Below are 26078 nucleotides of genomic sequence, written 5' to 3' on the forward strand. Positions count from 1 at the left end.
GAGAAGAGGTGGCTGGAGCTCTACTGACTAAAAACTAGGCTATTCCATCAGTTCCCAGGAGTTTTAGTATAGAGGTAACGTGTGTAACATTCACCTCAAAATATAGTTGTTTCTAAAGGCAACACTATAAAAAAAAAAGTATAGGTCATTGTGAGCATTTCATTCCTAACATTTTGTAATTTCTTTGAAAAGAATGGTGTTTCTTTGTAATGAGTAATTTGCCTAAAGCATTTACTTCTATTAATGAGAATACTCAATTGGACAGAACATCTTATTCCTCAATATTGGTAGATAACTTTGTAGAGTACTTACTGTTAATGACTTTTGCCCCAGATTCCATACATTGAGATGGTAAACTGTAGTTAGGAGAAACAAATAAAAAGATAGCTTATTAATTAGATAATAATAGAAATAGTGTTCTGAGTATCGATTGCTGTCAGAAGCATTCCAAAACTCAGTGGCTTAGAACATCACCAATCATTATTTCTCATTATCCTACAGACTGGGGCCAGTTCTTTAGAAGAGTTTTGTGTAGGTACAGTCATCAGATTATGATGCGACTAGAGTTAGCTCAAAGGCTTCCACATGTAATATTTCCGGTAATTGACTATGGGACCTCAACTAGGGCTGGGGCTGGACCATCTGTGTGTAGCGCCTCGCAGCATGGTGGCTAGCTTCTAGGAGTGAGTGTCCCAAGAGGACCAGGCAGTAGCTACTGTCACATTTTATTTATTTATTTATTTATTTATTTATTTATTTATTGCAGTACTGGGGATGGAACCCAGGGGCATTCTACTTCTGAGCTATACCTCCAGCCCTATTTTTTATTCTTTGTTTTGAAACAGAGTCTCACTGAATTGCAAAGGGCCTAAGTGGCTGAGGCTGTCTGCAAACCACAATCCCCCTGTCTCAGCCTCCCAGATGCTAGGATTACAAGTGTGTGCCACCAGGCTTGACTAAATACACTTATTTATTTATTTAGCGGTATTTGGGATTGAACTCAGAGGCATTCTACCTCCAAGCTACACCCCCGGCCCTGTTTTTTATTCTTTATTTTGGAATAGGTCTTCACTAAGTTGTGGAGGGCCCCACTAAGTAGCTGAAGCTGGTCACTGAACCTGTGATCCTCCTGTCTCAGCCTCCCAAGTACTGGGATTACAAGTGTATGCCACCACACCGGGCTTGTTACCTTTTATGACCTGGCCTCAGAAGTCAGCATCACCTCCACTACAGTTAGATGCCTGCACAAATTTAAGGGGAGAGAGCAGCCATACTACATTTTAGTGGTGGGAGTATCAGTGAAATTATGGACATGTTTGTTTGTTTTGTTTTGTTTTGTTTGTGGTACTGGGGTTCTTGGAAACCCTTCTACCTCTGGGCTACACTCCCAGACCTATTTTTATACTTTTTAATTTAGAAACAGGGTCTCTGAAGCCAGCATAGCTGGCTTCAAACCTGTGCGATCCTTCTGCCTCTGCCTCCCAAGGGCGGGGGTTAGAAGCATGCACCACCATGCCCAGCTATGGACATGTTTTAAACTTAAAAGTAGTTCACACACATACATACACACACACACATGTGGTCCCAGCGAGCTTTTGAAACTTCTTTCCTATTACTAATTTGCTAATTAAGACCATACCACCATCAGGCATCTGCCTTTCAACTATCCTGTGTTGCACCTATAGTGAGATTATCAAAAACATGTCTGCCCTTTCCCCCTGCTTAAACCCGAGGATCAGACTTAGCATGGCCCCCATCCTTTGCTACGCTACACCCCGTGTCCCTGCTGGGTGACTGGCTCACTCTTACTCATCTTTCAGGTCACAGCTGAGACATTGTTTCCTCTGGGAAAGTTTTCTGAGAAACAGGGGTGGAAAGTCTGACCATGTCCCTGGGTCCAAGGCGTCTGCTGTGGTGGTGATCTTTTAGAGGGTCTTGTTGGCGCCTGCTGCCGAGGTCCTCGGCCTCTGCCGTAAGCACCCCTTCTGCTGTTGCCTCAAGTTCTCCCCTGAATTCTTTGAATCAGGAATCCCATGGCATTACAAATTGAGAGCAATGAAAAATATATCCATTTTTACTTTAAAATATACATAGAGATAGATATAGATATATAAAAAAAAAATCCGTGCAAACTAAGAGAACATGGCAAAACTGCTCAGGGCCTAACTAAAGTAACCCACAATTCAAATTAACTATCACATTTTTATCCACCGATTTTACTTGAGAAAATTAACCTTGGTTGATAAGATGCTGTAAAGATCACAATGGCAACAGGTATAATAAGTAAAGTTTGATATGCATTTAAAAACTGTATCATGAGCCAAATCATTGTAAAATCAATCCCAATGCAAATGACTTTAGAAAAGTAAAAATGAAGTGATATTTTTAAGAAGAAAATGGCTTAACTGGATTGCATAGAAAATGAATTCTGGAATTAAATTGGCTTAAAGGTATTAGCTCAAAAATATGTCTTCTCAACAAAAATCGATTTCTATTGGTGAGATCCTAATTGAAATCTTTTATTTGTTGACATTTAAGTCAAAACAAGGGAATTTTTTAAGAGGCCCTTGATTCTCATGGATTCTGTAAGAGGAACAGACATTAAATGAGTAATTGGGCAGATGACTACATTACTACCATGGTGATAAATGGTAAGTCCAGTGCGTGTGTGTGTGTGTGTGTGTGTGTGTGTGTGTGTGTGTACATGTGTGTATATTTTAGTGACATATATATCAGAATAAATATCTCTGTGCACCTCGCACACGTATACTTGTGTACACAAAGAAGGCAACCATTTCTTGCCTTTTGTAACACAAATTATCTGTTACTCTTTTGACACATAAACTACCTTGTGTGGTGTTGTCAGAGAACTTTTCTCCCTAAGGATATCTAGTTCCTCTTGAAGGTTCAAGCACTCTGCATCTCCATTATATGATCCCCAGATGCCTATGAAGCATAATAATATACAAATGATAGGGCCTTAATCTTTTTAAACGATTGAATTAATGAATGGCAGATTTTAGTTAACAGGTACAGTGTCCTATGATGTGCTTTAATTTCTTCACAACTTCTCATAAACTGCTTGCAGTTTCTCTCCCAGTTTCACATATGGCAGATCCAAGACACGTGGGCGGGGGCCTGGGTCAGTGAATGCATTCATATCCTGGCACAGAGCCCCTCTGTCTTGCAGTCCCCATTTCATGGACGTTTTCCTAGTAGTTCCAAGCAGTCAGCTAATCTGAGAAGGAGTGTTATGGGTTAGGGAAGGGGGCACAAAGGCTCCAGGTAAAACTTCCAAGCTGTTGATGAAAGAGAATGAAACATTGCCAAGCTCGTCCCCTCCCCCTCGCCTGCTTTGCCAAAGGACCTTCTCCAAATGCTGCGGACCCTGCGGGCCTCAGAGGCAGCATTAGCACAGTGATTAAAGGTGGGGTTGGGGAAAGCAAGCCCAGAGGGAAAGAGGAGAACCACAGGCCTGCCTGTTAGTCACTACCCTGTAGCTGAAGCCCTCCAAAGCTGGCAGCTTCGGGATAGGAGAGGACACTGCACTTCATCAGGCTCTGAAAAAGGGAGAAGCAGGGACCTTGGAGGCAGCCGGCAAGGCACCAGGGCATCATGCTCTGTGAGCAGCAGGCTGTCTGCAAATGCATTGCAGGATTATACTGATGCTTTTAAATCCCTCCACTTCCCTGGTTCCTTTTCACTGCCTTAAATCAGGCCAAGCTGCTCACTCAGAAGAGCACAGAGTCGCCCTGTCCCTTAATCCCTCAAATCTCCCTCATTCTCAGACAGCATGAGGGTCCTGTTGAATTACAAATGACAGCACGAAGGAAGCTGTAAGTCTACGTGGTGACTGCCCTACAACATGATCTGATTTTGTTTGGGGGAAAACAAGTCACATTCCTGGCAACTAAGAAGCAGAACCTGCTGGTGTATCCCACCACGCCCCAGAGGGGTGCATTATGTAGCCATGAAAGTTCAAGAGACGATTAAGGCGACCTTCAGTTTCATAGCTGGAAACTACTGGACTGGTGCCAGACGCTAAGGAGTTTATGCTGGTTGTAGCTGGTGGTGAGGCAGCTGTGTGCACCTCCAAACACAGTTCTACATAAATGATGCCACTGAGAAGCCAGGAGGGAACCAATCAACTCGACGTGCAGCTTTGGGGCCAAAGGATTTGTCTTCGTATAAAACTAGAGTGGAGGAAATGTCCTTTCTGATTCAGATTAGCAGAATCATTTCTTTGCTACAACATCAGTGCCCAAGTAACAGGTAATTCAACAATAATAGTACTGTTTATGTTAGGGCTTATTAAAGAAAAGAAAAAGTATTTAACATATAACAAGACTTACCATTCGTCAGGCTCTGTGCAGAGTACTTTGTATACATTATCTAACTGAACCCTCGAGAAAACCTGTGAGGTTTTACTATTACCCCCTTTCACACATGAAGAAACTAAAGCTCACAGAGTTTAAGAGACTTGCCTGAAGATATATCACTGAAGGATAGAAGAAAACAGCATTCGAAAGCAGGTAGTTGAATGTCAGAGCTCGTGTTTTCAATGTCCTGTCTTTATTGCCTGCTCCAGTGGTGGCTGTGGGTGCATCTGTTTGCAGTACTCACTGCCTGACTTCACATTGTTCTTTCACTGCTGAAGAACTTAGAATAGACAGCAGAGGGCGCCCAGTGTCACTGTTTTCAAAAGAGCTAGTTTTCATAAATGTCTGCCATTTTTGGAATGCAGAGAAAACAGAGGTCCACACTGCAGGCTCTAGAAGCAGAGTAGCCATCGATAGATTTTTAGGGAAGGCATACAATATTACATTCACTCAGTTTAAGAACTATCCAGTATTGAAAGAATGCAGCTCAAAGATAGAATACCACTAGGTTCAATCCCCAGTATATTTTAAAAAATCAGCAGCATGAAGCCCTCTCATACAAACCTGTCTTGAGAAAGGGGAGGGTTGACCCTCAAGCCACCTGGGGCAGATGGCAGCTCTGGACCCCTACACTTGTGTCATTCCACAGGCTTTGCCACTCGTTTAGAGTCAAAATATTGAATACAGTGGGCCATGGGTCTGAGTTTATGAAGCATAAATCTTATACTCATAAGGCCTATTTAAGTCTGTTTTTAAAAGTCTTTTTCTCTCTAAACATTTCACTTTGCAAGTGTAGTCCTATTAAGTTACTGATTATTTAACTCTTTTGAAATGCTCTTGTGTGCAAACACCTGGATACAAAGGGGAAGGAGCCGAAGAACCAGTGCATTACTACCCCCAGGTAGAAATTTCCTCCACCTTAAAGGTGCTGAGACCAGTAGGTGACATGAGTCCCTTGTCCTTAAGTTGCAGCATTAGCTACAAGCTGGGCCATAGTAGGTTGGGTACAATTTTGCCTTCTGCCCACATTTCTTTTATTTTTTTTTTTTTAAGATTTAAAGAAGTTTATTAGAAAGCTAGAAATACAGAAAATAGAAATACAGCTCCATACCAGACTGGCATGGAGGGGTGACTCGAAATGAATACACCCCTTCTGCTCACATTTCAATAAAATAGTATGTTATAATTTTTTTCCTCTGTGAATTGTACTTCCTCTTTCTTCTTTTTCTGTTCTTCTATTTTCTGTATTCCCCACCATTTTGTTAATGCTTTTCCCTTTGGGGAAAATAAATTTTAGGTCCCTTTTTGGGGGCTCTTTTGTGACGGAGTTTGGCTTCCTGTGTTGTCCTCTTTCACTCACTGACTCAAAAAAAAAGACTGCTTTACTGGAACTTAGGAGAAGCCAGAGGTTTGCTTTCAGTCATGGATTTTATTTTTTTTTCTCTCCTAGCTAATTTCCCCTCAAAACAAAAACAAACAAAAATTTTAAAATAAGCAAAAAAATAAAAAAGCCAAAACAAAAACTTATTTCAGGGAGAAGATCCTGAAAGTTGCAAGCAACATGCCTGAAATCCATTTTCCTCACCAGCTATCCTGTGGCTGCATCTTGTAGAAAAATAGCAAGGCCACGTGGAAATCCCGAGTTGCTCCCCAGTAGACCATGAGCTCTGACATGAGCTGCATCTCTCAGAGGCCATGGGCAAGGATTGTCAGTGCTGCAGCCCAAGAAACATGTCCATTTTCCCAGTTTGTTCAACAAAGAATATTTTTCAAGTATCTATTTTCCCTAAAAACAACTAACAGGTGTTTTCCAGTTTAACATTTCCAGGTCTTATGTCTAGATAGCTTCTAACAACTATGATCCTGGAGTCTAGATGTAAAGCCCAATTCTGGGGCTCTATCTCTCATCCTCTTCTTATAACTTGGAAGATGCTTATTACCACAAAATAAAAATATGTCATTACTCACAGGGCGTGGTGGCGCAGGCTTGTAATCCCCGTGCTTGGGAGGTGGAGACAGGAGGAGCGCGCAGGTTCAAAGCCAGCCGCGCTGGCTTAAGAGACCCTGTTTCCAAATAAAAAAGTATAAAATAGGTCTGAGAGTGTATCCCTAAGGTAGAAGGGCTTCCAGGAACCCCAGTACCACACACACAAAAAAGTCATTACTCTCATCTTCATTGTTTTGAGGCAACAAAATTGCATTTTCACTTTTACATTGGTCCCATCCATCCATTCTTAGAAGTGACAAATGAATAAAAGACGCTCAATCAAATTTCTGGGCAAGCTGGGCATGGTGGTGCATGCTTGTAATCCCAGTACTTGGGAGGCTGACACAGGAGGATCTCAGTTCACAGCCAGCCTCCGCTACTCAGTGAGGCTCTCTGAAACCCTTTTTCAAAATAAAGATAAAAAATAGTACTGGGAGTATAGCTTGGATGTAGGATGCCCCTGGGCTCAATACCCAGTACTGCCAAAAAAACCACATTTTTTTTTTCTGGGCAAGATGTAAAAAAAAGACTGTATGTATATGAGATTGGGGAAAATTGTATAGCTAATGAATACAAGAATGGAAAAAGAATGAACTGAGTCTTGTTATGCTTCAATTGGAAAACAGTTCTAGGTGAAGTTTATACTGTTCGGAAAGCTCTGCTTCTTCCCTGGTATCACACCCTTCCGAAGAATGTTGGAAAAGTAAAAAATGTTGGTCCACAGTAAGCTTGCCTAGTTATTTTGGAAGCCTCATAATTCCCTATTATTGGTATTTAATTTTAATAACACTGTCTTTCATTCTCCCCTATTAGCAATCATACTTCCCCATCCCAAATAGTAAGCGAAAAGAAAAAAAAGACCAACTAACAAAGAGGGAGCCCATGACTGGATTTCTTCTGGTCAGTTCCAATGAACTACATCATGTTGCTGAAGAAATTTGCTCATTGACAATAAAAACAACCCCCCAGCGAAGATCAAGCCTTTGTTTCACATTTCCCACTGTTATCAGTGGTAGTGGCTCACATTTTGAGAAAATTTTAACCTGCACGCAAATGTGGGACAGTGCTTTCCTGTTAGTCTGTTGTTTAACAAAGAATAGAAAATGAAAACCACAATTTTCACCATAAGGTTCCTTCTATATGAGTTTCCATAACTGAGAGAGATACCTCTGCTACTTACTCACGGTCTAGTTTCCCTGTTTATATTGCTTTTCATTGCCTCCAATGGAAAAGGGTGTGTCTTAGAGGCCAAATCTTGGAAATTGGCAACAATCCTTTCAGTGGAAAAGAGAGGGGCACCCTGCAAATCAGATGTCTTCCCGCCTTCCTTGGAACATTGATGTTGAGCCCCAAAACCACCTTAAATGACCACAACTTGCATAGCAAATATATGGGAACCCTAGAAAGTCTCAAGAATACTTAGATTGGGGTTTAAGCAACCTCCGCAGCACTTAAGACCAAGGACCGTGATGTCCAGCTGTGCAAGTTGTAGTCCAAACAAGGGCATTGGGTAGAGGGTGGAGAGTGGGAGGCTGAGAACCAAAGGCAGCTCCTTCCTAGAGGAAGAGCAGTTTCGACTAAATCACCCAAACTCACTGTGTGGACACATGGGGACTGTGAACAGTCACTCTGCCCCCTTCTGCTTGATGGTGAAAACTTGGCACATGGCATTCTCTCTTAAGACCTCCAAAGGGTTCAGTCACTCTGAAAATCAACTCCAGAGCCCACGTGAGGCGTGAGCGGGCCCGCTGGCCTCTCCACTCTCACCTCTCATCACGCTCCCCTTACTTGCCTTATGCCAGCTATGGGGGCCTCCTTCAGCAGTGCTTCGTGCCCCCAGCACACCCACGCATCTAAATTTAGCAGCTGTGGTTCCCTCTGGCTTTCCTGGAGCACCTACTTTATTTTTTTATTTTTTATTTTATTATTATTTTTCTGCAATATGAGGTATGGAACCCAGGGGCGTTCTACCTCAGAGCTACACTCCCAGGCCTATTTTTTATTCTTTATTTTGAAACAGGGTCTCACTGAGTTTCAAAGGGCCTCACTAAGTAGCTAAGGCTGTCCGCGAACCAAGATTCTCCTGTCTCAGCCTCCCGAAAGCTGGGATTACCAGCGTGCACCACCATGCCCAGTATTGGACCACCTACTTTAAAGTGAATCTCTCCAGGTTCCTACTCCTTATCCTGCTTATTTATTTATTTATTTATTTATTTATTTATTTATTTACTTACTTACTCACTCACTCACTCACTTACTTAATTACTTATCTACTCATTTTTGGCACTGGGAATTCTACCCTCAAGTTATACTTCCAGACCTTTAATTCTTTTCAATCATTTTGAAACAGGGTCTTGCTAAGTTGCTAAGGGTCTCACTGAATTGCTGAGGCTGGCTTCAATCCAGCAATCCTCCTTCCTCAGGATCCTAAATACTATAGGCATGTACCACCATGCCTGGCACTTATCCTGCCTTTTAAAAAACAACACTTACTCCTCAAATTTTATGTATATTTGTCTATTATTTGTTTTACTTCTAGGAGAAGGGATGGCAAAATGCAGCCTGAGGGCAAAATTACACTTGCTGCCTGTATTTATTTATTTATTTATTTATTTATTTATTTATTTATTTATTTATTTATTTTGCTGGAATGGAACCCATTCTACCTCCAAACTATACCTTCAGCCTGATTTTTTTAATTTTAATTTTTATTTTTTCAGGTCTGGGGATAGAACTCAGGGTCATTCGACCTCCGAGCTACACTCCCTGCCTTATTTTTTATTCTTTATTTTGAAACAGGGTCTCACTAAGTTGAGGAGGACCTCGATAAGCAGCTGAGGCTGTCCGCAAACCGCGATCCTCCGGTCTCAGCCTCCCGAATGCTGGGATTACAAGCATGTGCCACCATACTCTTCTTATTTTTCATTTTTAAAACAGGATCTCACTAAGTTGCAGAGGGCCTCACTAAATACCTGAGGCTGGCTGTGAACCTGGATCATTCCTGTCTCGGCCTACCAGGGGCTGAGATTACAAGCATATGCCACTATGCCCATCTTGCTGCCTGGTTTTTTATAAGTGATGATTTTTGAGGGGTACAATTACTTTGCATTTTTTTTTGTTTGGGTACTGAAAACTGAACCCAGGGGCATTCTACCTCTGAGCTATACCCCCAGACCTTTTTACTTTTTATTTTGAAATGGAATCTCACTAAGCTGCTGAGGTAAGTCTTGAACCTCTGATTTTCCTGGCTCAACCTCCCAAGAACTGAGATTATAGACATACAGCACCACACCTGTCACTCTCATTTGTTTACACATGGTCCTTGGCTGCTCCTACACTACAGTGGTAGGACTGAGTCACTAAAATAGAGACTGTATGTTCCACAATACTGAGGATATTACCTGACCATTAACAGGAAAAGATTGTCAACCTATGGCCTAGTAGTTCTTATGTGGGCAGGAACTTTTCCTCTTTTGCTCAATTCCCTATCACTAGACAGAATATTGCCTTGTACTTAGTAGGTGTCTGTTATGATTAGATATAGAATATCCCCTGAAGAGCTCATATATTAAGGTTCAGAGTCAATATAATTAAGTCATGAGGATTGTGATATCATCAGTAGAAAAACTCATTGTAATGGATTTACTGGGTGGTAACCTAGGCAGGTGGGTGTGGTGGGAGGAGGTGGGTCCCTGGGGGCATGGCCTTAGAGATTGTGCTTTTTGTCTTTACTTCAGGCCTGCCTCTTCTATGCCTTGAGCTCCACAGACCAGGCCTCACATAGACTGAACCTAAAATCTCCAAACACTGTGAGCAAATAAATCTTCCTTCCTCAAATTGTGTGGTCAGTTGTTTGGGATCACAGCAGTGAGAATTTTGACTGAGATAATGCCCAATTATTAAACAATTGAGTAAATGAATGGATGAGTATATAATCTATCTGAATGTATCCAGAAAATGCTTTTCTTAATTCAGCAAGTATTTGTTGATTACAACTTATGTCAGTCATTAAACTACGCAGAAAACAGCAAAATGAGAGACCAACAGATTCAAAGGCTCTGTGAAGAATGTCATGTTATAGATGCTCGCCATGTATAAGGGAGCCCTTTAAAGAAAGATGCCCATCCTAGGCACACCTAGAGAGTGACTGAAACAGTGAGCTCTCCAAGTAAAGAGATTTGTAAAGGGAGCAGCAGGCAGAGAGCCAGAGGAGCTCTGGCTTAAAGGTGGCAGCCACAGTTCTGTGGGAGCAACAAGATGTTTGGTATGTAAGAGCTGTTCACCAGGGGTTTGAACAATCTTGATGGGGTTTGGATAACAACTCTCCTCATCCTCCTGACTCTCCCTTGTTGTTATTTAACTTTTGAAAGGAAAAGTAATTTTTCATGGAAAAGCTGCACCTTTTTTGTCTTTGGGCCCAGTGCCAAGCATACTAAATGTGGCTTTCAGAGAGATATCTGGGATATATTGGACTGAGTTTTCTCAACCTCATCACCACTAACTAACATTTTGGGCCCGACACTTGTTTGCTGTGGGGACTGTCCAGTGCACCGTGGGATGTTTATCAGCACCCCCTGGCTTCAACCCACTGGATGCCAGTGCATCCCCTAGTCATGACATCTAATAATGTCACAGGAGCAGGGGGCACATATCACCTCCTGTTGAGAACCACTACCCCAGACAGTGTCCATGAAACACACACGCTGGCTACTTGAAGATGCAGTGTGTTAGCAAATTACAAATGCTCACTAGTGGAGACTTTGTACATCTTGACGGAATGGGGCCTCTGCTTTCTCTCCACTTCTTTTGTCTGTAAGTGAAAACTGCCTATTCCTCTTCATCTGCACATGATCACCCAGTGCGACCATGACAAGTAAGCAAAGAATCTGAAGAATAAACCTTAGCTACTTCCTCAGTTGTGACCTAGTGCCAATTCTTCCTGAGACTCATGAGATCTGTGTTATGCTGAAATGTGCTGAGTTAACTATGCACTAGGATCGTAGAACACCTCTCAGCAATAAAAAAAAGAGCTGGCAATTGATAAACACAGCAATATAGATGAATCCCTGAGTCATGATGCAGAAAGAAAGAAGGGGATCTCCAAAGCTTTATACTCTCCAATTCCATTTATGTGGCTTTCTAGAAGAGTCAAAGGCATAGGAAAAACAGATTAGTAGTTTAAAGGGGTTGGGCGGGGGGGGGTGATTACAAGGAGCAACATGAGTGTATTTTGGGGTGATGGAACTGTTAGGTATCCTGATTGTGATGGTGGTTACATGAATCCATGCATAGGTTAAAACTCATAAAATTGCACACCAAAATAATTTATTCTTTTATATGTGTGTGTGGTACTAGGGATTGAACCCAGGGGCATTCTACCTCTCAGCTACATCTCAGCCCTATTTTATTTTTTATTTTGAAACAGAAACTCGCTAAGTTGCTGAGGCTGGCCTTGAACCTGCAATCCTTCTATCTCAGCCTCCCAAATACTGGGATTACAGGTGCACACCAATAAGCCCAGCTCAAAATAGTTGATGTTAATGTATGTTAATGAATGAGCAAAGCAAAAAAAGTAGTCTCTGAAGAATATGATGGGCTTTTAGTAACCACATGTCTTCTTTTCACCATAAGTATCTTCATAAGTATGTACGCCATATTTTTTAAAATGCACCAGGCAATAAAGCCTTGACCACTGGTGGTAACTGGAGTGATCAAGGAGAGAGAAGAAAGTCAATATTCTGGAACTGTAATGAAGTTTTAGCTTCCTTGCTTCAATTCCTCTTTCACTTTCCACAGAACAAGGTGATCTTCACTTCTCAATCCAGGGTTACTAGATTTCACCCTGGAATTGTGTTGGCCTCCTTGTCCAGAGGAGAGAAACATTTCAGAATTTGACAGGTATTAGACGAGATTTTCCAGTGTCCTTTGAGGTGTTCACAAGTCCTAATGTTGTGTATTACACACTGGCATGGGTGAAAAATAACTCGTGATAAGGGAGAGGCTGAATGAGTTGGCAGGGCTTAGCTTTCCAAGTCTCTAGGCCAGAGAAAAAGAATAGGATCAGAAGAAGCTGCTTTGATTCTAAAGGAGGTCACTCTCCTATGTGTATTATTCTTATATATACCACCACCAGATGCACTATGGAACGGTCAGTAAATCTTAGGGATTTGTCACTCACTCTGAACACCTAGTCTTTCACCCAAGCTAATAATGGTGAGAATGCTGGGACTCAGGTACACATATGAGAAGACGGTGGTGACCTCTGCCTGGCATTGTATATAGAATGTGTGTGAGTGGAGGGTAAGACTATTCCATATTCTTGCCTTTTTTTTTTTTTTGAGGAACTGTAGGCTGTGGTTTGCATATACATGAAAGCACTGTTTCCAGGGAAAACATTGCTCATTTGCTTGTGCAATAATAATAAGAAGAATAAATCATAGCATTATCCCATCAGAAAAGAATGCGCTTAACTTCTGGGAGAATGAAATGCACAGCAGTGATAAGTCATGAAGTGTCATTCACCTGAGAGTTGTCCTGAAAGAGCTGCACGGAGGGGTGTCACAGTGGCAAACCACGCTTCCTTCTCTTTTCTCATGTCATGCAACGTTTTCAGCAATGTAATTTCAAAAGGACAACAGCTTCGAATTTTCTCAGAGGTAGTTTGATACATCACACATCCTAGGGAGCCTTGGTTCTTTTGTCCCCTCTGCTAAACGTCCACTGTGAAAATGGGATAAATATTGCAGTCCCGTGGTGTCTGCACAATGCAGGTGAAGTGGGTGGCAGGGGTCAGTGTGCTGCAGAAGTGCTGGCCCTGGCTTCAGATTATCTGGGAAGGAGCCTTGAACTTTCCAGGAGCAGTTACACCTTCTACTTACTTGATCTTCACAATCCCTCTTCTCTCCACCTCCCCTGCTGTGATGGAAGGACCGATTATTTAATCCTTGTTTAACAGATGCTAGAGTCACAGGAGATGTAAGGATTTGCCAGAGGTCACACAGTGGGAAAGTGAGCGTATGTAAAACCTGAGTCTCCCAATACAGACCTTGTGGCTCTATTCAGCTGACTGTCTGGTAAAGTTCCACCCTTTCCCCCAACATAGACTCAAAGCTAGTAGATAAAGATGGGCAGTTTCTGCGGACTTGGTAGGAACCAGTAGGAACTTCCCGTTCTTCCTCAAGGTCTGAAGATGAGGTGCTTTTACATCTGAGAACATGTCTAATCCCTGAAGACTCGTCTCAACCATTAGTGCCACAAGAAGGCTTTTCTGACCCATCCTACCCACCAAGAACTGACCACTGCTTCATTTGAGCCACACTAACCTTAAACACAGCCTTCTCTTTCAGTCTGCATGAGCCTCGGGGCCTGGGCCTTGCTGTCTTGTACTCTCGGGTTAGCGCTCATGGCTCATGTGCTAAATTAAAAAATATCCTGAGCTTTATTCCTTCGAAGTACAAAACAAAGGTAAGCCGAGCATGGAAACACCTTGTGAAAGTCATTTACCCTCTCTAGGCCTGTTTCCTTATCTGCACTTAAGGATGATAAGAAAACATCCTTGTATGTAGAGTGATTGGCAAAGTGCCTGTCTCATAAACTCTCAATAAATGGTGACTGTTGGTGGTAGCTAGCCTCTGCAATAGTCCAATGTCTTTTTCCTCCTGGTAAACACAAGGTTGTGTAGTCCCTTCCTACACTAAATGGAGCTGATTTATGTGGCCTGCAGGAAATTGAAGAAATGCCAGTGTGACTTCCAAGACAGTATCAGAAATTATTGAGGTTTCTGTTTTGTTTTCTCTTGGGTCACTTGATCTGGGGAGCGCTAGACACCATGAGAACCCTTAAGCAGCCCTATGGAGAAGTCCATGTGGTGAGGAGCCAGGCTTACTGCCAACAGCCAGCATCAAGTCAGAGCCACATGAGTGTGCTATCTTGAAGACTGACCCTTCAGCCCCAGCCAAGCTTTCAGATGACTTCGGCCCAGGCTTGCATTCTTTTTGTTTTGGAGAAGGGGTGTTACTGGGGATTGAACCCGAAGACAATCTACCTCTAAGCTACATCCCAGCCCTATCTAATTTAATTTGATTTATGTTATTTCTTTAAACAGGGTCTTGCTAAGTTGCTGAGGGCCTCACTAAATTGCTGAGGCTCCTTGGGAACTGTGATCCTCCTCTCTTAGCCTACCAAGTACTGGGATTATAGGCATGTGCCACCACATCCAGTTTGAGGTTTGCATTTTGACTGCTATTTCACAAGTGATCCAGAGCCAGTAAGCACCCCCCAAACTTCCCACCTACAAAAAATATATGGGATAAATGTTTATTGTTGTTTTTGTTGTTTTAAGTTGCTAAGTTTGATGGTAACTTGATGCAGAATGATAAATAATGGATACACTGTTCACATAAATGGCTAGCTGGTTATCATTAGAGATACCTCCTCCTCATGGTCAATTTTGATTCTTGACTGATCTCAGTTTGCAGGGACTATGGGGCCAGAAGGCTGGTTTGGCCAAAATTTGACTCTCCCTTTCCTAAATGTGAGGAGATAATGAAGATAGATCTTCACCTAACCTGAGGATGGTGAGCAGGAGGGCTTGGTGCTCAGACTTCCAGAGACTATCAGAGGATACTGGACCAGATAGTCTAACGTTATTTAACTACATCAGGCATGTAGGTCATCTCCACTTAACAGGATAATTCCGTCCCCTACCGCTAATCTTGGAGTCTCCTTCCTCTCCCCTATCCCCAACAGCTGGCACACTGCCCAGACAACCTCTTGCTCGCATTCACCTACCCCAATCTTCCACATCCCAAAACGCTGATGCAACTGGTGGCACTGCCCATATTTGACCAAGCATTGAAAGGAACCCTTATTTTATCAGGCTACATAGCCCTTGGTGATATTCAAACCTTGAATAACAAGCCAGAGGTATTTGGCTCAGAATTTCCACATGGTTGTGTTCTGTAACTCTAAACTTCCAAGTCCCCTCCTTTCCCCAGGAGTCTCTGCTAGTGCCCCAGTGATTTGCTATTGCTTCTGGAGTGTTCCATTTTTCAACAATTGCATCCATTCTTTGCTGCTGTTTCCAATTCTTCTGCAGTCCCTGATCTGCCCTGTACCTGTCGAAACTAGAATGTTTGGACCTCATCCTCCATCATAAGCAATTACAATTCTTTTAGATAACTTTTAATCGTCTGACCCTTAAGTGACCACAGAGTTTTAAGGCCCCTTGAGATATTCTCTATGTGGAAATTTACATGCTCCCTGAGCAGAAAAACAAAGGTCTTTATTATACTCAAAAGCATCCCTTGATTATGAAAAATGAATGTCTCGATAAGAATATGAACTGTGTCCCTCCTTCACCCCAGTGAGTAAATTCCCTGCCTATTTGACAATCCCTCTTTCTGAGAGGTTGACAAAAACTGAGTCTCCTCTCTCTGCTCAAGAATCCCAGGAAGATTAAATACCAATTGGCAATAGTCCTATTGTGTCTGGTCTGCCCTGGCTCCTAAGTTTCCCAGAGGTGCAAATATACAAATTAAATCCACCAAAGCCTTTCTGGATTTGAACTAGATACCAAAGACAAGCATGCACAAAGTTTGCCTTGATCCACTCAATTCTGTTCACGAGTGTCATTTCTCACAATTTCTACCTAAAATTCTAATAACCCTATGTCCACCTGGTGCAGCTGTGATGGAACCAAGAGGATGATATGTTGATCTACATCTCCAGAGCATTCTAAAGTGTTGGTTGGAGTGTCACCCAGCATCTGGCCCTCATCCGTGCCTGCCAGCAAAGCCCCATGACTTGACAGCCAGAGCTGGCTTTCACATCCACAGTCCCCTGAATACAAGTGTGTGTGTGTGTGTGTGTGTGTGTGTGTGTGTGTGTGTGTGTGTGTGTAGAGTCTAATGCCTATACTTTAAGCCCTGAAGAATGTGGTGAGTTGATCTTAGCACAGGAAGCACTGGGTACAGTATGTTCTTGGGGTCATAAAATGGAATTCAAAATTTTAACAACTTACCTCTGCTTCAATGGATATCACAGTTATTACAGTTCATGTTTCTCTGTCACTGAACTTCTAAAAATAATTAGTGCTTGTTTCTTGAGGGCAGCCAACTAAGTTTTCTTACTTGTCTCCCTCTCTTCTCTCTCTCTCTCTCTCTCTCTCTCTCTCTCTCTCTCTCTCTCTCTCTCTTTCTTTTTTTTTTGGAAATTGAGTCCAGGAATATTCTACCTCTAAGCTACACCCCCAGCCCTATTTTATTTTTTATTTAGAAACAAGATCTTGCTAAGTTTCTGAGAATCTCACCAACTTACTGGGGCTGGCTTCAAATCAGAAATCTTCCTTTCTGATTTCCCAAGCACTGGGATTACAGGCGTGCACCACCGGCCTCAGCTTTGATTTGGTTTTTCTCATAGTTCACTGGGTATTGCACAGAGGACTTCTTCCTTTGCTTATGTCAAAGTTGTAAGTTTATTGCTTTAGTTCAAATATGTCAAGGAAGAAAGCTGCCAAATTTACTCTGGGACAAAAAGCAAAGACAAATCAAGTCACCATCATTTTTCTCCACTGGGTTTCTGCCTGCATGACTACTGACCTCCTCTAGGTCTAGGGGGTTAAACTCTCGCCTTTCAGTCTTCTCACCAATGAAACTGACTAACTCACCTCCACACTTTATATTTAACTGGTGACAGAAAGATACCTGTCAGCATCAACTCTATTTATGTTACTGGGATGCCCAAATTATACACATATCTTTATTAGCTGCAAAACGTATGGAAAAAATAAAAATTTCAGATTTGCTCTTCCCAAGACAAATCTACAATAGCCACGTGCCAGCAATTTCTTAAATCCCACTGTAATTTTACTATGAAAAAAAAGGAGAAATAGAAGGTTAAGTTGTAAGAACTTCTCCTTTATTTTAAACATCTCTCTCTTCTCACACTTGACAGGAACAGAGAACGAGCATGGAAATGGTATGATTGATATACATACAAAATCTCACCAGCGGTTAAGACTTTCAGGGGAAATTTAGACCACAGCCTCAGCTTCCTAGTACTCGCTACCCTTTGGAGTAGTTCTGTTTTTAAAAATCAAAAATGCAACATTTGGAGGCTTCAAATAGGATTTATTGTAATAAATGATCAGCATTGGAGGCCATCAGATGTGATGGTGTATAGCAAGCTAGGTTCCTACAGAGAAGACTGACAATTCCAAGCTCATGACTGTTACAGAGAGGAGGAGGAAGGACTTGAAAAGGCTCCTGGGTTGTGAAGACAAAGCCAGCTATGAGACATTTCCTAAGATTACAGAGGCCTCCATAGCTTTGTGTTCTTAAATCACCTTGAGTCTTTTCCTATTCTGGTCTGGCTGACACCTGTCTCCACACCAATCCTTCTAATCTAAACAGCTGCCTTGGGGACATCGGGCCCCACCTTGTCTTCTGTGATGCCTCCCGAAATGGTAGTTTCAACCTAGCCTAGCCTTTCTATTGTGCAAGAAGCTGGCTGCCTCTGACTACGAGTCTCCCTCTGTTCTCAACAGGAATCTTCCCATCCAGTCAACAGTCTCTGCATACTTTCCATTTGCCCATCTCTACATCTTTGCCTGTGATGGTCTCCATTTTCTATACTTGGAATATAGATACCCCTTCCTTCTCAACTAGCAATTTCGATACATGTTGCATGGTAGGATTTGGAATTAGGCAGCTGTGGGTTCCATTCCATTTCTGCTACATGCTCATTTTGTGTTGCTGGTGTCTTATTCTCTCTGAGCCTCAGCCTCCTCATCTATTAAATGAAAATCTCATATTAGGCTCACGGTAGATGCTTAGCAAAGGTTAACTTCTTTCTTCTGAATGTCTAACTTCTATGCATCCTTGCAAGCTCCTAAATCAAATAATTTTAATCAAATGTGAACATAGAACAGGGTTTACATATGAGAATAAAGTATAGGTAGAGTATTGCAGCGTTTCTATTTGTCAAATATGTCCTCCAGGGATGGGCCAGATCAGGAATGCAGAAATCACAAGACCTTCTCAGGACAAAGTTCAGAGGCACATGGGCTCATTCTCTGCCAGTGGAGCACTGAAATTTCAGCCTCAAGTGAGTGGAACCCAACACAAGTACTTGGAATAGAGCCAACCAGTTCAAAGACGGGGAATTATAGCATTGCCATGACTCACTGTTAGTTGAAAGAGCTTCCAAATAACATATTTTTATAAGTCACAAGAAATTTACAAAAGATGCCAGTTAACAGATTCAGTTCTATGATGCTTGAAGCTTCATTTAAAAAGAAAGAAAAAAACAGAGCCGGGCATGGTGGCTCACGCTTGTAATCCCAGCATTCAGGAGGCTGAGGCTGGAGGATCACGGTTTGCGGACAGCCTCAGCTACTTAGGCCCTCTGCAACTCAGTGAGACCCGGTTTCAAAATAAAAAATAAGAAATAGGGCAGGGGCTGTAGCTAGGAGGTTGAATGCCCCTGGGTTCCATCCCCAGACCCGCAAAAAAAAAAAAAAAAAAAAAAAAAAGATAAGAAAGAAAGAAAAAACAGATGCATTAGGCATTCTTACAATGCCTCCTCCCCTTTTAAAGAAATTGCCTCACCAATACAGTGGATAATTTCACATGTAGTGGAAGCCCTCTTTAGTTACATCTGGTTGGTGCAGGGGCTGACAATTGGTCAAAGAGTGGCCAATCTCATAAGCTGAGAAGTGCATATTACTTGTGTCCTGACGAAAAAGATAAGATGATCCAGTCAGATTCCCTATCTTTCCTAGAACTAGGAAACACAAAATGGATGAACCCATAGCACAAGAGTAAAAACTGCAGCCACATTGTGATATCGTGAAAAACATATTTGGATTTCAGACTCTGTTTCCTGGCACATAAGTCCTGAAATCCCTGGGATCTCCAACATGATAAGTATCTCTTATATGCTAAGGAGATGACTGGTGGCTGGCAGCCCATAGGTGGCTTAGGGTGGGGAATAATCCCAGGAAAGATCAAGGCAGTATTAGAGGGTTAGGACTTTCAGTTCTACCTCCCAATCTTTGGGGAGCAGAGAAAAGCTGAAGGTTAGGTTGATCATCAACAGCTAATAATGTAATCAAACATGGTAATGTAATGAAGCATCCATAAAACCCCACAAGGACTGAGTTCCAGGAGCTTCTAGTTGGCTGAATACATGAAGTTTCCTGAAGGATGGTGCACCTGAAGAGGGCATATAAACCCCTCGCTCATCCCCCATATCTCACACTATCTGTCTTCTCATCTGCGCCCTTAATAATAAATCAGTGGACAGAAATAAGTTTTTGTGAGCTTTTCTACGGGCTTCTCTAGAAAATCATTCAGGAACATGGATTTCCAGCCAGTTAGAAGCACAGGTAAATTCACATGGGCTTTGTGACTGGCACTGATTTGAGGGACAGTTTTGTGAGACTGAGCCAACCTGGGGAATGTGATGTTATCTCTAGATAGTTAAATTGAATGACAAGCTCACCAGCTGGGGTCTGCTGCTGAAGTGACTGCTCGCTTGGTGTGTGGGGAAACACCCCCCACACATTGGTCACTGAGGAGTTCTGAGTTATGAGAGTATAGGGGGAGAAACAGAATTTGTTTTTTCCTATTTCCTTAGAGATACCTTGAGGAAGAGTGAGGGACGTGACAAGCATAAACTGTGCAGAAGCCACAGCTAGGGAAGTTCAGAAACCTCTCACAAGCAGAATCAGCCAGGTAGCAGAGAGAGGAAAACTGAGCAAAGCACAGGAGAAAAACAAGAAAGAGAGAAGGCGGTGGGTCCTGGAGTTGATTGGCTCCTCAAGCCACCTCAGATCCTGGAGCCGCCTCAGTTCCTATAACAAAATCTCCTCTTCTCCATCTAACTTACATCAGCATTCCTTAAAAAAGTGAAAAAACCTGACTGAAACAGTAGGAAAGCTGAGACCTCTTAGTACCAGAAAAGCAAAGTATGAGTATTCTGAAAACATACGCTATTCCACAAGCCACAAACCCAGTAGAACCACGAGGATTACTTCTTTGCAGTAAGTCATGAGGTACAGGCTGCAACTACCTTCAAGGACAAACAACTCTTTCCCCAGGGTTCTGGGAAGAGGTGACCTCTTATTACTTTACCTTTTGAGAGAAGCTGCCACAGCCTGACACTTCCCCCTGATCTGAGAACTCTGAGTATCCCTGGTGGGGGACACCATAGTGACTTGGTGCAGAGAGCCCTGTGGCAATGAGAAGAGGTATCTCCTGTCAGTCCTGAGACCTTAAGCAGGTCAGGTCTTCTCCCTGAGACACAGTTCTTCCTTTGTGATTGGTATAGTCTGAGTGTATCCCAAAGGTTCACATATTAGAACCGTGGCCCCCAGAGTGGTGATGGAGGTCCTTAGGTAATTGTGGGCATGTTCTTAAAGGGATTAACATGAGAACAGGGTCCATAAGAACCCTGAGTTGGTTCTCCACAGAACTAACTGTTATTGGTACCTCCTGGACTCTATCTTTCTGTTCTCACGATGTGACCCCCCCTCACATGTGCTCCCGCCATTAGAATGTCATCCACCATGAGGTGATGCAGCTGGAGAAATATTCAGCCTACAAAATTGTGAACTTAATAAATTTATTTTCTTTATAAAGTACCCAACCATGGATATTTGATTATAGTATGGGAAACTGACTAATGCAATGATAAATGAGCACCAAAGTGATTTCTGGTATTAAAAAATACACGACTATCTTAATTAATGTTTCTCTTTCTATTAAATTAGAAAAGGAGTCAGCCTAGAAGGAGAAGAAAGATGGTAAACCAGGAGTCAGTAAACCTACATTTGAGCTCTGTCACTCACTGGCTGGGTGAGCATAGTAGCTGACTCAACTCTCTGGGTCTTACCCATAAAACAGGTTGTTTGCGTCTCATCAAAAGGGCATTTTTCCACTCCAAATTCTATAATTCTAAGACCACTACACCTTACTCTATGATCCCACTAACTCCTTATCTGTATTTAAAATTCTTTATTTTGCTCTCTTCCTGAATTCTTCTTTCTCTCTCCCCTTCTGTCTGTCTGTCTGTCTGTCTCTCTCTCTTTCTTCCTTTCATACCGGCTCCTCCAATAAATCTCTTGGCTACAAGGTGGTCTCTGGTGTGGTCAAATTTTGTCCTTTCACTGGTGTCTTGTGACTTGGTTGGGACTCCATGCCTTGTGGTGACCCCGGGCAGGACCTCATCTAAACCAGAGGACAAACACCCACTGAGCCCCTTTGGCCAGGGTCCATCCTATCGATCACTCCTCAGCAGCACTCAACATCAATCTCCAATTGATGCTGACAGATGCTACCTCTGACACGCCAAGGCGTACTCTTCCTATTCAGGCTCAGGAAAGGCAGCTGGATGATTCCTCCTATCAATTCCATCGCCAACTGGGCCGCCATTCTTGAAGGTATGTGGCTACAAGGAACCTTTTCTGAATTCGCCCCTTGTGAAATTTTTGCCTTTGGCACCTGGGTCCTTGGATTCCTAGCTGGACTCCTAGTCACTTTGAGACTGGACTTTCTTCCCCTTAACTCCTTCCTGAGTCCCCCCACATTGCCCCTGTTCAGCTCGAAGCAGCCAGACCAAAACAAAAAGAGAGGAATGTTAGATGAATTAGGTTCTTACTTCAGACCCCCCCCCCCATAAGCTAAGTCTCCTGAAAGGCCCTGGTCTGACCAGTTAAGCTACCATCCCCCTTTGACCGCACCTGGTCACTTACCTGGGAGACTTACCCCCTCCTGGTGCCCTTAGCCAATCAGTGAAAGGGAAATTCCTCACTGGCCCCGAGCCAATTACCTGGCCTCACGACCCCCTCCCATGGGACTCTAGTCAATTAGTTCAAAGGGCATTTCTCCTAGCCTATTAGCCCCCAATCTGTAACCCCAACCCCCTATATAACCCTGATCCCAGCACATGCTCCCTCTCTTCCTGGATTCTTCTCTCTCCCCTTCTGTCGGTCTGTCTGTCTGTCTGTCTCTGTCTCTCTCTTTCTTCCTTTCATACCAGCCCCTCCAATAAATCTCTTGGCTAAAAAAAAAATTCTTTATTTTGTTTCTCTTTCTTTTGCCTGGTATTTTTTGTCTTTGTGAGGGAAGATCAACTGCTATACCGGCTCAGCCTTTCTTTTACTTCCCCTTTATTCACTGTCACCCTCCAAGAAGATGGAATGCTTCTCTACTTGGCAAATGTGGGAAAAAATAAACTGGATGTACAAAGAATAGCTCCTTTTTTCTCCTTGGCAGCAGACCTGCTCACAGGGAGGGAGACGTCTGTGCTCCACCAACAGGATTCTCACATGGGCAGGCGCGGGCTCAGCTGTTGAAAGAGTAGCCCTCATTCTGGGGTTCGTTATTAAGGAGTCATCCTCTCTCTCATTTCCTGTAGATAACAGCCGTGCTCTCAGATCTAGGTTTCTCTGTGAGAAACTATTTTGGCCTCTTTTGTCCTTTTAATTCTGGCTTGCTTCAGAAGTTAAGGCTGGTGGTGAGTGATGCTATGTGTTGGGCTGTGTCGAGCATCCTGTGACTTACTCTTGGGTGTTCACCAAAGCCACTTCCATTCTTTGAGTACTAGTGTGATTAACTATTCTAGTTTGTGTGCAACTGAGGGTTTTCCTAACATGTAGGACTTTCAGTGCTAAGACTGGGACATTCTCAGTTAAGCCATCATGGTTGGTCACCCAAGGGGGCACATAATATTACACTTCCCAGTCTCAATTGCCACTGGATACAACCATGTGACTGAGGTCTAGTGACAGATGTAGGTGGAAGTGAAGCTCTGTACAGTCTTTGGTCTTCCTTGCCCTCTTATTCTCATCTGTATGCCTGAAAGTAACAAACCTTCAAGATGGCGAAGACATTCACTGGAAGATGCCTGTGTCCTTGCTTCATGGTCGGGAGAAAAGCCTCACAATTCATATCTGATGTCAGGAGACTAATAGTTAAGGTTTAATTGTATTAAGACACTGAAATTTGGGATTTTTTTTTTAACAGTGGTCGATATTGAGGAGATAGCCCTTCATCCTCTATTAGAATGCTGGACATATGTTTCCATATGGTTGAGTCTTTGTAGGTCACCATTCTGTTCTGCCATCGGTGGCATTTTGAGAAAATTTCAAGATTAGGTAATGTGTGTCTGTATTACAAACTCAGATCCAGCCTGTTAGAAGCTGCATGACCTTGGACCAATCACCTGGTATCCTGAGACTTAGTTTCTTTGTATTTTAAATCAGGGAAATAGATTCAAACAACTGCTCAATTATCTTTGGATCATGATCTCTCGAAAATGTGATGAAGGCTACATAAGTCCTCTCCAGAAAAAGATACATACATCAGATCCTTGTAAACTTTCAGGAAACCTGTACAACCATCCCCTGTCCCTGTATCTGTGCTGCCCTTGGCAAGATGTTTTGTGAGCTCTTTGGGAATCCCTGCATGAGAAGAAAGCTACCTCTAGCTCAGAAACTGTTAAACCTAAGGATGATACTCCCTTGTCAGCTCGTGCCTCCAGCCCCAACATCCTCCTAGAGGGAGTCTCTGTCTCCCTCTCACTGCTCTATCCTCACCCACTGCTTTCTATTCAGCTCACCCCAGGGTGGTTTCTCTCTCTCTCTCTCTCTCTCTCTCTCTCTCTCTCTCTCTCTCTCTCTCTCTCTCTCTCTTTTGCTCTTGCAAAAGTCACCAGAGATATTACAGAGCCCCATCTCTGATGAGCCAACATTTGTCCCCAGTCAATATTTTCACCAGCACTGTGGGACACCAACTTCAGGCCCACATTCTGCTACTCCTGGATGACCTGCTACATTATATACCATGCCTTTTGCATATGATTGCAGGACAAGCATTCAGGATGACTTGGAAACTGAAAGCTTCACATGCCCACAAATCCATCTCCTTCTCTGAGCCAGCCAATCTACTCTAGTACTCTAGCTTTTCCTCCTCTCAAGAGCCTTTGTTAGGTGAATTTACCCCAGGTGGAGACCTCTACCTTTTGCCTGAGACTGATTATACTTATTGTTCAAGAAGGCGCTTTATCATTCAGGGCTGAGCTCTCATTAAACAAGCTTATAAAATTGATTTGTAAGCCGGTATTCCCAGATGGGGCCTGCATCTTTTGCTGCTATAGTTTCATTCTTCTTTTCTGTTTCCATGGCTATCCAACTTCTCTGATGACTGATTTAAATCTTTAATATAGCAATATAACCAGTCAGCTCTCCTTGGATTTTATATGCATGGCACTTGTCTTTTAAGCTCCTTCTGTACTTCTCTGTGCTCTGTGGCTTTCAAAATTTAACTGTCATGGGCTATCCATTCAAAACATACTTATCAGTTCAGGGACTTTTCTGAGTTTGGGGAATAAAATAGGCATGGTCCATCTCTTATGAAGTTCATGTTCTAATCTTATTATCTGATCTTATTTTCTCATTCCCGGGAAAAACCTAAACAGTATTTCCCAATCTAGCTGGAAGTTGAACCCAGGAGCATTCTTCTTCCAAGCTACACCACCAGCCTTTTTTATTTTTTAATTTCGAGACAAGGTCTTGCTAAATTGCTGAGTCTTGCTTTAAACCTATGTCTCAGTATCCCAAATATTGAGGATACACCTGTAAGCAGCTCATTTTTGATGGCAGAAAGACCTTGAGCCATTGAGTCAGGTGACCTAGTGGATGCAGCTCCACCGCTTGTTAGCTCAGTGTTAGTAGACAAGTCAGTGAGTTTCCCAAGCTTCAGTTGTCTTAGATGTGAAATTTGTCCATAGCTTAAATACACCATAATGTTGTGAAGATGAAATTAAATAGTGTGTGTAAAGTCTTGGCAGAGAACTTGGAACTGGTAAGCACCTAATAAATGTCAGAAGGCACTTACTAATATAATAAATGTAAAATATAATAGTCTTTATACTACTCTCCTTCTTCTCCCAAATTTAAGCTTCTTGAAGGCTGGGACCATGTCTTAAACTCCTCAGGCCATATGAGAAGCCCCAAAATATGTGCCAATTCAACTGAATAGTAAATGAGACTTACAACTCAACTGTTGTCTTAGTTAACCTTCAATTTTGTCAGTAGTAACAACCATGACTGTTCCCTCTCTATTTCTAAAATATGGAACTGTATAGCTGATATAAAGATGTCTTACAACAGCTTCATGCCTTTTTTTTTTTTTGCATTTCAAATCTAAGCCTCCATAAAGTAACAATAACTCTTAGTTGTACCTTTGACTGTAAACTGTCACAAACATGAAAATTATTTTATTGCTAAAAATTGAAGACATTTAAGCTCTGGTCATTTCAATAGTTTTATTAATATTTAACAAGAAAATCTACTGATTATATACACGAAAGGAAGAAGGCATTTAGACAGAGAGTTTTTTTTTAAAAAAAAGTTAAACTATTTTCCTTAACTTTTGAGTACGGATGTGCCAGTGATCCTGGAATTCTTATTGTTTCAAATAAAATGATGAGGTCATTGTAGAAACATTCGATTTGGGGGAGTGGAGCTATGGTTTCGCATCCTGTCCCACTGAACTGCACCCTGGTCTTTTCCATCACAAAACCCAGCCACGGCCCTCCTCGCACTGGTGGGAAGCTCACCCAAGCAATACTCAATCGCAAGCTATACCTTTTCCTGGTCCTAGCTTCCCTGTGTGGACTTAAAAGCTTTACTTACTAGATTTTCATTG

The sequence above is a fragment of the Muscardinus avellanarius genome (genome assembly GCF_963383645.1).
Source record: "Muscardinus avellanarius genome assembly, chromosome: 1".
In the NCBI taxonomy this organism is placed as follows: domain Eukaryota; kingdom Metazoa; phylum Chordata; class Mammalia; order Rodentia; family Gliridae; genus Muscardinus; species Muscardinus avellanarius.